This window comes from Canis lupus, chromosome 22 (genome assembly GCF_003254725.2).
Source record: "Canis lupus dingo isolate Sandy chromosome 22, ASM325472v2, whole genome shotgun sequence".
Taxonomy (NCBI): Eukaryota; Metazoa; Chordata; class Mammalia; order Carnivora; family Canidae; genus Canis; species Canis lupus.
In genome coordinates, this window is record NC_064264.1 from 10,864,695 (window position 1) to 10,878,077 (window position 13,383).

General features: G+C 36.5%; 1 long non-coding RNA gene across 8 annotated transcripts in view; it reads left to right on the forward strand.

The window, feature by feature from the left end:
• LOC118351967 (uncharacterized) overlaps window positions 1–13,383 on the forward strand; it is an 839,933-nt gene that overhangs the window by 489,245 nt on the left and 337,305 nt on the right. The gene's annotated exons all lie outside the window — the stretch shown is intronic.

Here is a 13,383-nt window from a genome sequence, read left to right on the forward strand (position 1 = left end):
GTAACAATATAATTTCATTTTTTCCCATGTGAACATAATTTGTCCTGGTATCATTTCTGGAATTGTCCTGAGTGATCTACAAAGTCACTTGTGTCCTATATTATTTTTCTTCATGTTATTTCATATTTCACCAGTCTCATTCTATTATCCATGTCTCTTATCTTTTTTTTTGACAAAAGATATATTTTCCATATTTGTGTGTCTCTATGCTGAAACCTGAGTCATTTCTAAAGATATTTTTCATTTTTTTAAAAGATGTATTTATTCATGAGAGACACAGAGAAAGAGAGAGGCAGAGACAGAGGCCAAAGGAGAAGCAAACTCCTCGCAGGAGCGGGGTGCGGGACTTGATCCCGGCAACCAGGATAGGATCATGATCTGAGCAGAAGGCAGCTGCCCAACCACTGAGCCACTCAAGCATCCATATTTTTCATTTTTTTAAACATGCATTCATTTCAGTTCCTCCCACCCCCCTGCCTTTTGGTCACTATTTTCAATAATTTACTGAAAAAGCCCACTGCAGTTAACTAATTCTTTTATTATCCATATCCAGTCTGCTGTTTAATTTGTTCATTGAATATTTTAATTTGTTATTTTTATTCAAAAAAAATTTTTTAAATATTTTATTGAGAAAGAGAGCATAAGCAGGGGGAGGGTCAGAGAGAGGGAGGGAGCAGCAACCTTCCCACTGAGCAGAGAGCGTCACTTGGGACATCATCCCAGGATCCCAAGGTCGTGACCTGAGCCAAAGGCAGATGCTTAGCAGGCTGAACAACTCATGTATCCCATATTTTCAATTATTTTTCAAGTTCTATTGTATTCTTTTCCAGTTCTGCCCATTTGTTTCTGAAATTATGTTTATGCCTGATCATTATAATTTTGTGAGCCCATATTTTTATGCTTTTATTATTTTCTCAAAAAATATTTTATTTGAGAGAGTGAGCATGGGGGAAGGGGCAGAGAAAGAGAGAGAGAGAGAGAGAGAGAATTTCAAGCAGACTCCACGCAGAGCACAGAGCCTGTTGTGGGGCTTGATCTCATGACCCTGTTTCATGACCTGAGCCAAAATCAAGAGTGGATGTCTAACCAACTGAGACACCTGGTGCCCCTATGTGTTTAGATATCATTTTATACTCTTCCTAAAAACATTAATATCTGAATTTCTAGAAAATCTTAATCAGTTTTCTTCCCTTGATGCTCACTCATGGTGATTAATCCTTCTGTATTTGTTGATTCTTTCATTTGAGCTCATAGCTTGGACACCTCTTCCACTGGAAATCTGAGGACCAAGATTTTTCCTCTGTTGTAAGTGAAGAATATATTGCACTTGAGAGGCCACTTTTAGTTCCCTTCCAAATTTAAAACTTGCTGCTGTACCAAAATGTAGCATTGAGCTATGGTAGTAATCATGATAGGCATTTGTCCTCAGAATAATGCAAGGTCTAGTTTCAGCTCACTTTTTGTTTTGTTTTGTTTATTTGTTTCCATTTTTAACACTTCTCTGAAACTGCTTTCAGAACAGATGACCTCCTGACTGTCACTTTGTCTTTCTTTGACTTAACCTCTTGGCAAAATTTGTTAGTTCTATAACCCCTCCTCCACCTCCATCTCAAAATATTCTCTTGCCATGGCTTCTATGACATTGCCCTTTTTTATTTTCCTTATGCCTTTCTAGCCACTTCCCAGTCTCATCTGGATCTTTTCCCTATGATTCCTAGTCCTTGGATATTGCTGTATTTAAGATCCTCTCCTTTATTCTTCCTATACATGATATCAAACTCATTCAAAACTATTAAATTGATGTCAGCAATTCTCATCTTTATTTCTGAGTTAGGTCTCTTTATTGAAGTCTGTATTAGTTATCTATCATTGCATGTCAAATACCCCCAAACTTGGCAGCTTAAAACAGTTTCTGAGGGTCAGGAATCTGGGAGCACCTTAGCTGGATGTGAAGGCTCAATGTGTCTTAAAATATTACAGGAAATTAGTTGATCGGGGCTTCAGTTATTGGAAGACTTGACTGTGACTGGAGAATCTTTTTCCAAGATGGCTCACCTGACTCTTGCCAGAAAGCGTCAATGCCTTGCCTGTGGAGCTGTCCTTAGTGCTGCCTGTTTTCTTAAAACATGGCTGCTGTTTTCTTTTGGAGTAACTCAAGATAGAGTAAGGAGAGAAGCTATGATGCTTTTTATGATCTAGCTTCTGAAGTGTCATATACTCTAACATATTCTATTGGTCACACAGACCAATGTTGATACAATGTGAGAAGAGATTGCAAAAGGGTATGGGGGCTGGAATCACTGTGGGACATTCTGGATGCTGGCTCTCACAAGGTCCAAATTTCATGTGCGTATTTAGTTAATTATATAATAGTTACCTCAAACTCAGTGGGTATGAACAAACATTCTCATTCAAACTCTTTATATCCTATCAAAACTGTCATCAGTTACTCCTCTGATAGTCTCAATCTGAGTGAATGACACCGTTATCTACATAGTTACCAACGCAAGAAATATGGAATTACCTTTAATTTGTTCTTCCATTCTATTGATATATCATCTAAATAATTTTTAAATCCATTTAAATCTTTTTACCCCACTTTAATTTCCCTCATTTAGGTCATCATCTTCTGTCACGTACATGTCATCCTATTCCCTCTGTCTCATCCTATTCCTATCTCATAATCCTGCAGAACGGGCATTATAAAATAGAAATCAAAAACATGTCATTTCATTGCCTGAAGCTAGGATCAAATTTATAAATCTACTACAAATGAAAAATACATTATTTTAGGAAATGGAAGGGGAATAAAAATGGCAAAGGTTGGCAGTACAGTAAGCTTCCAGATGAATTGAAAAGTCTTCTATAATATTGACTGAAAATGAAGATTTGAGTAAATTTTTTCTTCACTTGGATTCCAGATATAACCCCCTAATAACTATATGGCTGCAGCATCATTCAGCTGCTTAAGAATTGTGCATAAAGAAAAATGTAACAAATATCCATGGGGAGCATGCCATTCTTTCTGCAACATACATCATTCCAGAGGGCAATAGTTGCCAGCAAAATTACATGATTTTCTCTATGATCGAGAATAGATGAAAGTGCAAAAAATATAAAATTATAATATACTTATTAGATCTTCATAAGGGGCATCATTATTACTTTAAGGCAATGTCCCTGTCCCTGGTCTTTTCTATCTACTTTTACCCGCATTTTCTTCAATATATACTAACATTACACATATTAAAAAAAGAAGAAATAGGAATATCCATAACAAATATTTTTCTTGGGTGTGCTGTAGGTCATAGCATTATGCTATTTACACAAGCTGCCACAATACTTAATATTAATGACATTACAAACAGGATAGAATGAGCCAGGAGAATCATGTAATTATGCAGCATTGTTATCAGACATAGACACATGTTGAATGTAGGAGTCAGAGAATTTGCTGACATTAGACCTGGAGAGACCTTAAGATCACCTAGCTCCACTGCCTCATTTCATAAGTTAAGAAACAGAGCCAAGGGAAAATTAAAAAATAATTTTTAAATAAATAATTGCAAACATTAAGGCAACAGGCTAATTTCAGAAATGTACTTCATAGCAAAGAACCAGTGGCCTAAGGGAAGTCTATTCTAATAAATGAGAAAAATTAAAACTATATAATCATATCATCTTTTATATACATGATAAATACTTACAAATAACAAATCAAAATATCCATAGAACTAGGAAGCCCTGGGGTATGTGCAGGAGGGGAAAATATTTGCTAAGATGATTTATAAACATTATTGAAAATACAGTAACTACTAAAAAGTAAATATGAATCATTTAAGCAAATCACAGGATCATTCATTTTAGGAAATAAATATTACTAACTGTGGTGATCAACTAAACTGAGACAATAACGGATAATGTTATCTAGATAAGGAAACTGCTCAGTGGTAGGGCATTGCAATATAGGACTCAATCAGGAAACTGTAAATTTACTGGAGAAAATCTGAATTGTGGAACTCAGAACAGTATTTTATTTCACAAATAATCTAGATACTCTGCTTCAGAACATAAGGGGAATGATAGGAAAGCCAATATATACTTTTTTTTTACCTCATTAAATAAAAATAACAAACTATTATTAATAATAGCATTTATCATACCCTGGATATGATGCTTAATAATTATCTTAAAGAATGCTGTCATTCAACTAATACCTGTTTCCTTCTTGAGGAATGCTCCCCTAAGGCTTATCTCACCCTTGACTTCCACAACTAAACTCACCCACATCACCACCAGACCAGCGCCTCCTCTAAATTTTCATAATGTTAGAGATTTTGCATTTTCTCAGGATATTCAAGATAATCACTTGGAGCCAGCTTTTCATTTTCCTTTAACTATATCATGTAAGTCTTGGGGATTTTACTCCCCTATTTGTCTCTCATGTATCCTTTTTTTATTTACCACTCCAGTTCCTAATTATCGTTAATTATCCCTTATCTTGTATCAGTTCCTACTGATTTTTCCTCGTCTCTCAGATGAATAGATCTAGCTGGAGTCAGAAAATTCTAGTGCCTATATAATCTCAAGTGAAATGAAAAAGTTAACACATGTTTATTGAATACCTACTTGAGTACCAGGTACCATGCTGGACTCAGAGAGTTAAGGATGGACGATAAGAGTTGCTCTGTCTTTACTCTAGAGCATAACCATTAATTTAACTCAACCACCTGTTTTCAGTCTTTAAGTGCCTTTTACATTTTTGTTAACGTTGTCATGTGCTTAATACTTTAATACTCTCTCATGTTTCAAATCCCATTTCCATTAGAGATTATCTAAATGATCTGGTCAGTATTTGCTCTGCTTGCTTTGTACCAGCCCCTCTTTCAGGCCGCTGCCCTTTAGCAGATGGCCTGTAGTTTAATCCCCTCAAGACAATGGGGTATAGGGTTCACTTAATTGGCCCCTGTACTGAATAAATAAATCCCTGCTCCTTTAGCGGGTAATTTTCTCTTTCTTTCTTTCTTTCTTTCTTTCTTTCTTTCTTTCTTTCTTTCTTTCTTTCTTTCTTTCTTTCTTTCGATGTACAAATGATATACATAGTAGGAAAACTGCTTTTCATCAAAGGAAAATGATAGTGTTATTTATAAAATCTAGAGAAGGAGCAAGTGTCAGTATGTTGATTTTGAGGTACTTTAGGGCTATTTGAGATGAATTGCCCATAAGTTAGCTGAAAATGTGCATCGGAGACATAGAAGAGGGGTTCAGACATTAAAACTGAAGAAGCATGTTTGGGAGTCATCAGGGGGTCAGTGATGGTTGGCATTGCACATAAAGGAGGCTAGTCCCTGAAACCATAAAGAATGTTGTGAGGCACGGCTGGGTGGCTCAGTCGGTTAAGCATCTGCCTTTGGCTCAGGTTGTGACCCCGAGGTCCTAGGATGGAGCCCCAAGAACAGGGATCCTGCCTCTCCTTCTCCCTCTCCCTCGACAGCTCTCCTTCCTTGTGCTCTTTCTTCCTCTCAAATAAATAAAATCTAAAAAAAGAAAAAAAAATGTTGTGAATAGTAGGTCAAGGATATAACCCTGCGGAATATCAGAAAGATAACAGCCCAGTCTGGAGACTGAAAAGAATCAAGAGAAGTGTGGGAAAAGCAAAGATGATTTTTACCATCCACACCCTCAATATGACAAAACCTTCTGTATTTTTTTCCTGTCTTCTGTTTCTTCTTTGTGTTTCCTATACTTATGCCAGTGTTCATCCAACTATTACCCGATCATTTCCATGCTTCTGGCAACCCTTGCTTTCCTTGTGTTGGTAATTCTCTTTCAGGTTCAACCTATGGAAATCAACTTTATCTTGCAAGACACATTCCAGATCTGCTATCTCAACTTACTTTATGTGCTGCTGATTTTCCCTTCTTTCCTATATGAGTTATATACGTTTCTTATCCTTTTACTATGTTTTTTTTTTTAATCTTTTTGAGAACACAGACCGTGTTTGTTGTTGTTTTAGCTCTTATATTGCTGGTATCTAGTAGGTGTTTAAAATGCTTTTTTTTTTTTTTTTTTTTGGATTGACAACTTATCATATATCCTGTCTAATCATTGCTCACCTTTCCCACCTTTACTCTTTGTTTGCCTATCTCCTGATAGGAAAAAAAATCTTTGAAATATAAACATATTATTCCTTTCCCAGAAGACAGTGGAGAAAGAAAAAAGGCAAGTTTTCTTAAGCTGATATGTGACAGTAATCCAAAAGATGATCTTTTGTTTCCTTTTATAGGTTAAGTTGTAGAAAGGTCTGGCAATAAAAGTAAACACTTTCCATGCTCCTTCTAAGTCTAATGTTACCTGTTATTGACATGTGTTTATTATCAGGATATATGTATATGTGTGTGTGTGTATATATATATATATATATATATATATATATATATATATATTAGTTTTTCAGGCCTAAAAACAGAATGCATGCTAAAATCTAATTAGAAAAAATAGTATTTTGGACTATCCCATACTTCTATGATGTGCATTGACAAGAGCTGAAATTATATGGTAATTAAAAATAAACTTTATAACTCTTTCAAAAGTTTTATTTAGAGAAGTGTCTATGATAGGGGATTTAATACATTTTTAGAACTTCGTTGCTGCTGCTTTTTTTTATTTGCTAGGGCTAACATTCACTGTTCACAACAACAGTAGCTTGAAGGACAAGAAGGTAATTAATTTTGATGCGTGTGTGTGTGTGTGTGTGTGTGTGTGTGAAATAGAGACAGAGAGAAAGTGCAGACCATATACCCTTAACAGGCTCTTAACTGTTTACCATTTTATTGATGCCTGTGACGCATCATTTAAAATTATTTATTTTTGCAATAGCATACATCTCATCCTACTCGATATACTTCGAGTTGTCTATTTCTGCCATTGGCATTCTAATCAACTACGATTTTCTATTGAACTGTTTCCTAATTTTCCTTCAATCGTCTCACTCCATCAAGAATGAAATACTTGAGTAGGTAAAAGCCCGTGGTTTACATATGTATACCCTTGTTTTCTCCCTTGTACTTGCAACATGCCATTTCATTTCCTTTTTCCAGTTTCCTTATCTGGGGCTGAATTTCTCCAGCATCACCTACTTAGTGGTGTTGCCTTTAATTCCAGGCAAGCCAAAAAAAAAAAGAAAAACAAAAAAAAACCAAAAAAAACAAAAAACAAATTTCAAGCGTACTCACGATCATAAAGATCTCCAGGGCTGATCAGGCCGTTTTGTGATATTATTTCATCAATCTAGCCTTAACGACTCTGTGTGATAACTAGTGTTATCATTAGGTGCCAAATGCCCAAATAATCCTTTAAGAGCCATAAACAATTTGAGAGTATGTGGTTCCTGCCCACATAACTGAAGGGCAGCCGGATATCTCTGCTGCACAGCTCAGATTCCCTATCATTCCATTATGACATATATTCTCACACATATCTCAGCACGATCTCTGTATGCCAGCCACCGCGGATTCTGTTCTGCAGTCTCTTCACGGGTTGGTGAGAGTTGTTACTGGCAGCATTTGAGTGTCTTAAAGTTCGTTGCTACAGATCTGCATGTATTTTAATTATAGCCTGCACACATGAAGAAGGGCTATCTTCTTTCATGAGAAACAATCTATTGTCTGCAAAGTGGACCCTGTGCTGAAGAAGAAAGGATGAAAAGAAACATAGAGAGCACAGATCAACAATTTTTATGGACAAGAACATATTTTTGAGGCAAGAGACCAATCAGTGAAACATCCTCTAAATAATCCTCTTGATTAAGTAGACCTTATTTTGTTTTAAAGTCCCAGTTTTATTTCTGTATTAGTTGAATAAAAAGAGTTTGAGGTGCCATATGTTTATCTTTCCGCCCAGTCGCAAGGAACATCACAGACAGAGGTGACCCTGAGCCAGATAGAGAATCGGGGCTTCCTTTTCGCTTCCTCGGTAATAAAATCCCCAGGATAGCATTCCTGATGCCAATAAGATAACCTTTCCTCCTTCCAAAGACCTTCTAGAGCATTAAAGACTGTACCCAAGAGAACTGGGTTAAAAGGAAGAAGAAAATCTTCCTTTTGTTTTCTTCTCCTTTTCTATTTTTGAGGTTACCTTGCTCATGTGTTGTTTCACCTTTTTCATTTTCCGTTTCTGTCATGTCTTTGATCCAGCCCTAGCATCACATGGGAATCAATACAATGGACTAAAGGGCCTTAAGATTCCTGATGGCAGTTGTGCCATTTTGTAACTTCAACTTGCAGGGAAAAAAGACTCTTCTTAAAAATCAAGAGAAAATCATTCTAATCGCATTCCTATACAGAGCTGGCGGTGCCAGTATGTTTCAAGAACTTCATGCTGGGGAAAGAAAGCACATTTTATGAATGCCCAGTTGTTTCCAGAACTCAGGAAAGACACACTGGTTTTGGAAACTTGAGTGAAATGGCTGAACTTGCCCTCAGTCTTTCCCGGCATTCCTGTGTTTGCGGTGTTGGTGGGGAAAGCAGGCGATCCACATTCTGGGTTAACACAGGTGCCGGTTGAAGCTTCTCATGGTTTCCAAGCTATCACAGTCTTAGAAATAACTTGAAGGTCAATGCATTTTTGATGACTGATTCGATAACATTTTAGTGTAAAATGATGATACAAAGGAACTGTAGTAAAATTTGGTAACTTCTTCCCTACTTGCCTCATTTAAATTGTCTGTATTTTCTGAATGTTAAGACAATCATAGGGGAAATAATGTTTTATTTGCCTTCTCCTCCAACTAAAGGCTTTCTTTCTCTGAATCAGAAATTTAGAGCAGTTGCTGCCAAGGCTCTCTGACCCTCTTTGTCACCAAGTATGTTTGTTTTCTTTCTTTCTTTCTTTCTTTCTTTCTTTCTTTCTTTCTTTCTTTCTTTCTTTCTTTCTTTCTTTTTTTTTTTAATTGTTACTATTCAAAGTGGTAATAATTTCTTTGGAGGAGTAATGTTACACTTGCTATTTGTAAAAATAAAATTTCAGCAAATACAGTAAATTCAGTAAACATTGTAAAGTTTATCTATATTTCTAGGATCCAGAAATAACCATTTTATAATTTGGTTGCATATTCTTATAAATGCCATAGGTAGGTAGGTGGATAGATAGGAAAATATTTACAGTTGCAGCCATGCATATTATTTTTGATGAAACTGTGCTCCCATTAAGCATACACTTTTAGCTGATATTTAAAAAATATATATATATATAATTATATATAATTTATAACATATAATTTAATTTTAATTTATATTTACATATATGTGTATATATATGCATTATGTGTGTATATATATAATTCTAATTATATTTTAATTCTCATATATATATATGATGTCTTTCTGAATCGCGATTTGCAGATCTTCCCACCAGAAAATTACAGTGCCCTTGCCACCCTGGTCCCTGTCCTGTTTCTCTGGGACTCCATGCCTGGCCATGCTCTGTGAATCTTTTCCCTTACCATCTGCTTTGACGCTGTGACCAGACCTCCACATAATTAAGCATTACCTTAGAACAGTCCTTTCCCACTTATCAAAAAAACAGTTCTGCCTTTCAGAGCTATATGCTGAGATCTAGGGACTCACAGGCTTACCTCTGGTCATCCTGGATGGGACAGAAATGTTAGCTCTTAGTATGACCAGGGAAAGGAGCATTGTCCAAGCCCAGGGCTGAGTCCACGCTCAGCAGGTGGTGGTTGTGTCAGGGAGACACAGAAAGGAGTGCATCAGGAACAGCTGTTCGTGGGAGAGAGTGGCCTGTGTAGCAACGAGTGGAGAGATGACTGGTTCTCTGTGAATAGCTAAAGCCTGAAGAACTTCTGAGTCATCTGGAATCCTTCCAATTAAAAAGGCTTGGGTGTGGGAGTACCAGAAGTTTTAGCAATTATATTATTAGCCTGGCATCACCTAATACGAGTCTGTGCCAGAGTCTTAGGAGTACTTATCATTACTTTGAACAGATTCATTGATTTTTCTTCCTCCATTTAGAGGAATCTGGCAGAAGGAATTGTCACATTGTCAGGAACTATTATGGAGAATAGAGGCCACATGGGCAGATGATTGAAATCATCCATCCCTTCATTCACTCACTCAGCAAATGTTAGTGAGTCTGTACCATGTGGCTGACTCTTCACTAGGCACAAGGAATCAAAGATGCACTGTACTGCCTGCTGAATCTCCTTGAAACTGGGAACAGCAAGTGTGCTTTGCTACATACTGAAGTCAGTTTCTCGTGAAGCCAAGAGTGTTAAATATAAAGGGAAGTTTAGGATACAGCTAGAAATAGCATTGCTGCAGTCTGCAAAACCTACTGACATGAAATTCTCATTTAAGTACATGAATATTGGGAATCTGGGGCATACATAAATAAAGAATTCACCTGATACATTTCAAAAACTGCCTTCTGAACTATTTAATTAACAACCTATGAAAAATATACTCTTGAGACCTAAGTGGATAATAGATGTCACCTTTGTTCTATAAAAATGCTTTGCTACCCGTAAAACTTAATTTTAAAATGAACAGTCAGCATTTGCAACAAGCTGTGTCTCTCAAAGTTCCACCTATCCTGGTTTGACACAAATAATGAAGAAGGGCAACATTTACCCTCATTGCTACGGCAGGCAATTTTATTTATCATTGGATTGTAAGGTGTAGTGTTGTCTCCAGAGTATGAAGATTGACAGGGCAGATGGTCTTTATTGTTCCTAAAGGTCTCTTTAGTAAATGACACTCTAATTCTTTAGTACTTTCATCTATCTACCCTCCCCATGCAATTAAAATTTGGTGACACATTTTTATGGTCACTAAACGGGCATAAATTAGCATTAATTAGGGGTATTGTAAGGTAATTCCCTAATGGAGAAGTTACATGCAGATGGGAGGAGCACAAGGACTACTAATAAAGTTCTCAAAATCACCTCTAACACTTTCACAGCAGAGAGGTTATGCTCCCATCTTCATAGGGTAGGCTTTGCAAAAAAAAAAAAAAAAAAAAAAAAAAAAAAAAAGTTGAATTTTTGTACTGATCGTATGTTTTCAGACATTCATAGTCTGTCTCCCCGTCCCCGTGTCACCTGACACTGAGACACATAGATCTTTGGTAAGGAACACAGGCTCTTTGGATTAATTAATTCATTAGTTAATCAATAGGAGACATGCCTTTTAGGCTTGCATTCTGGGTGCCTGTGTCTAAGGATTCTTCTGCAGAGCATAATGGCTTCAGGAAGCCATTAGGTGGAAACCACAGTGAAGCATTTAAAAAGGTTGTGAAATTAGATCAGGGGCTAGCTGTCATCCTTAGGAAATTCCCTCCTCCTAATATCCGAGGTATCAGTTTAAATTGCTGCTATCAGATGGGCAGGAATTATTTCTACCTTTTAGCATCCTTGTGGTCTTATAAAGCGCAAGTGGCTGACCTCCCAAAGAGTCATTCAGTGCATTGATATTAACCAAAGGAAATTAATGGTAAATCAGCTGTTTATGTTCCCAAATATAAACCAAGTGGTGGGGTAAGGAAGTCTTCTAGATAAAGAAAAAGAGACAGGGGCAAGGCCTTGTGGGATATGCTGTCCCAGTGTGTCCCAGCACTCACCCAAGTATCATGTGACCTCACTTTCCAAATGCACAAAGCAGAAGTATCCCTTAATGACGCCATGGAAGGAAGCAATGCCATTTTGTAGCAAAGTACTACCTTCACTTATGCCAAATGCCATTCTTGACACCCTAGTTAGAGCAAGGAAGAGGAAGGCAGGTGTGTGTTCGAAGCTTACCTTCGCTTTTGTGCCTAGTACACGCAGAAAATTTCCACCCTCTTCTAACTCATCTGCTCATGCCTATGTGTCCACATTTCCCCTTCCAACGATAAGATTAGTGGTCAGCAGCCTTTTATAAACTATTTTCTCATCCCCTTCCCTTCCCTTTCAAAGCTGTGTGAACTGCATACACAGAGAGTATGAGTTTTGGACATGGAAGAGGTAATAAAGGGTCAACGAGGTGGATGCCCAGGTCTCCTTTATAAAAGCATTTAATCTCATTTCTTCTTCATGGTCACTTTTTTTTCCACCTCAGCAAGTAGGAGACAGACTAAATATATTTTTCTTGGTTGCAACCATCTTGAGTTTGAACAAAAACATGTTTCTCATTTTAAGCAAGGAACTGGGAATATTCAACATGTACCCATTCAGAAACCCTAAATTTGTGTCACGAAATATTTTGTATTAAGCTAGTAGTCTTATTTAACTTAAAATGCTGATTTCAAAGTTTGTCCCTCAAATAGAAGTTTTTATGCATTTAGAAGTCTCCATGCTTTTAAATCTTTCATTCTGTCCACTTTTCCACTCATCTGGCTTACTGGAGCTCTTGTAACTCTTTGATATGATTTTTACCACTTGTAACCTTTATACCTCTTAGAATTTTGTGCATGATGCTTAGTCCTTACCTTGTCAACAAGAAATAGCCGTACTGGTTTCTGCTGTTGAATATTTCATATTAAAATTCACAATATTTAATGTTTCTTAGGGAAGAAATTGGCACAACATCTCTATGGTGCATCTGCTGGGTATGGCTGTCAGTTATTATAATAGGGTTTCTAACAAATGACACGTCAAAGCCTTGACTTTCAAAGCCCTTATGCAGAGTGTCAATCATTTACTCTCTGCCTGTTCAAATGAGCATTCTTCCAAGAGCACCTTTAAGGAGTGTGTGCCCTGACTTTTCATCAAAAATTCTTTCTGTCCTTATTTTATCTTGTGGAAAATCTCCCCTGTAATGGAAATGTGGAAGGACAAAAATGACCAATTTTGAGTCATAAGGAAGCATTTTTAACAATAATGTTTAGTATTCTTTGTTCTAAATTCTGAGCTGGGCTGTTTGTTATCTTGTCTTTCCCTCACCGTCCCCTCCAACATGTACTTTCTAAATATTCTATAAAATTCAGATAATTGTTTACATTGAAAGATTATATCAAATTGAGACAGTTTCACCTTTAAACTTAAAAATGGAAACGTATATATAAAGAACAGAAGTAAATAGAAGCTGTAAGTGCTTTTTAGTTAGAAACCCTGAAAAATTTTTTGATTCACCAGGATTCCGAACAATAACCATGATTTTTTATAGTCAATACTACATGGCATGGTAGTGATGGTTACTGGAATACAAATATGGACTTTGATTGGGAAAGTGGGTATTAATTTTAGAAAACTATTCTTGCAGATGGTTAATTAAAAAAGAAAGCATACTATATTTAAAAAAACATAATTTTACTCTTTCCGTTAACTGTCATTAAGCAAATATTTTTCAATTTGATTAATGAATAATTTATATACTGAATTTCTGGAAAAAA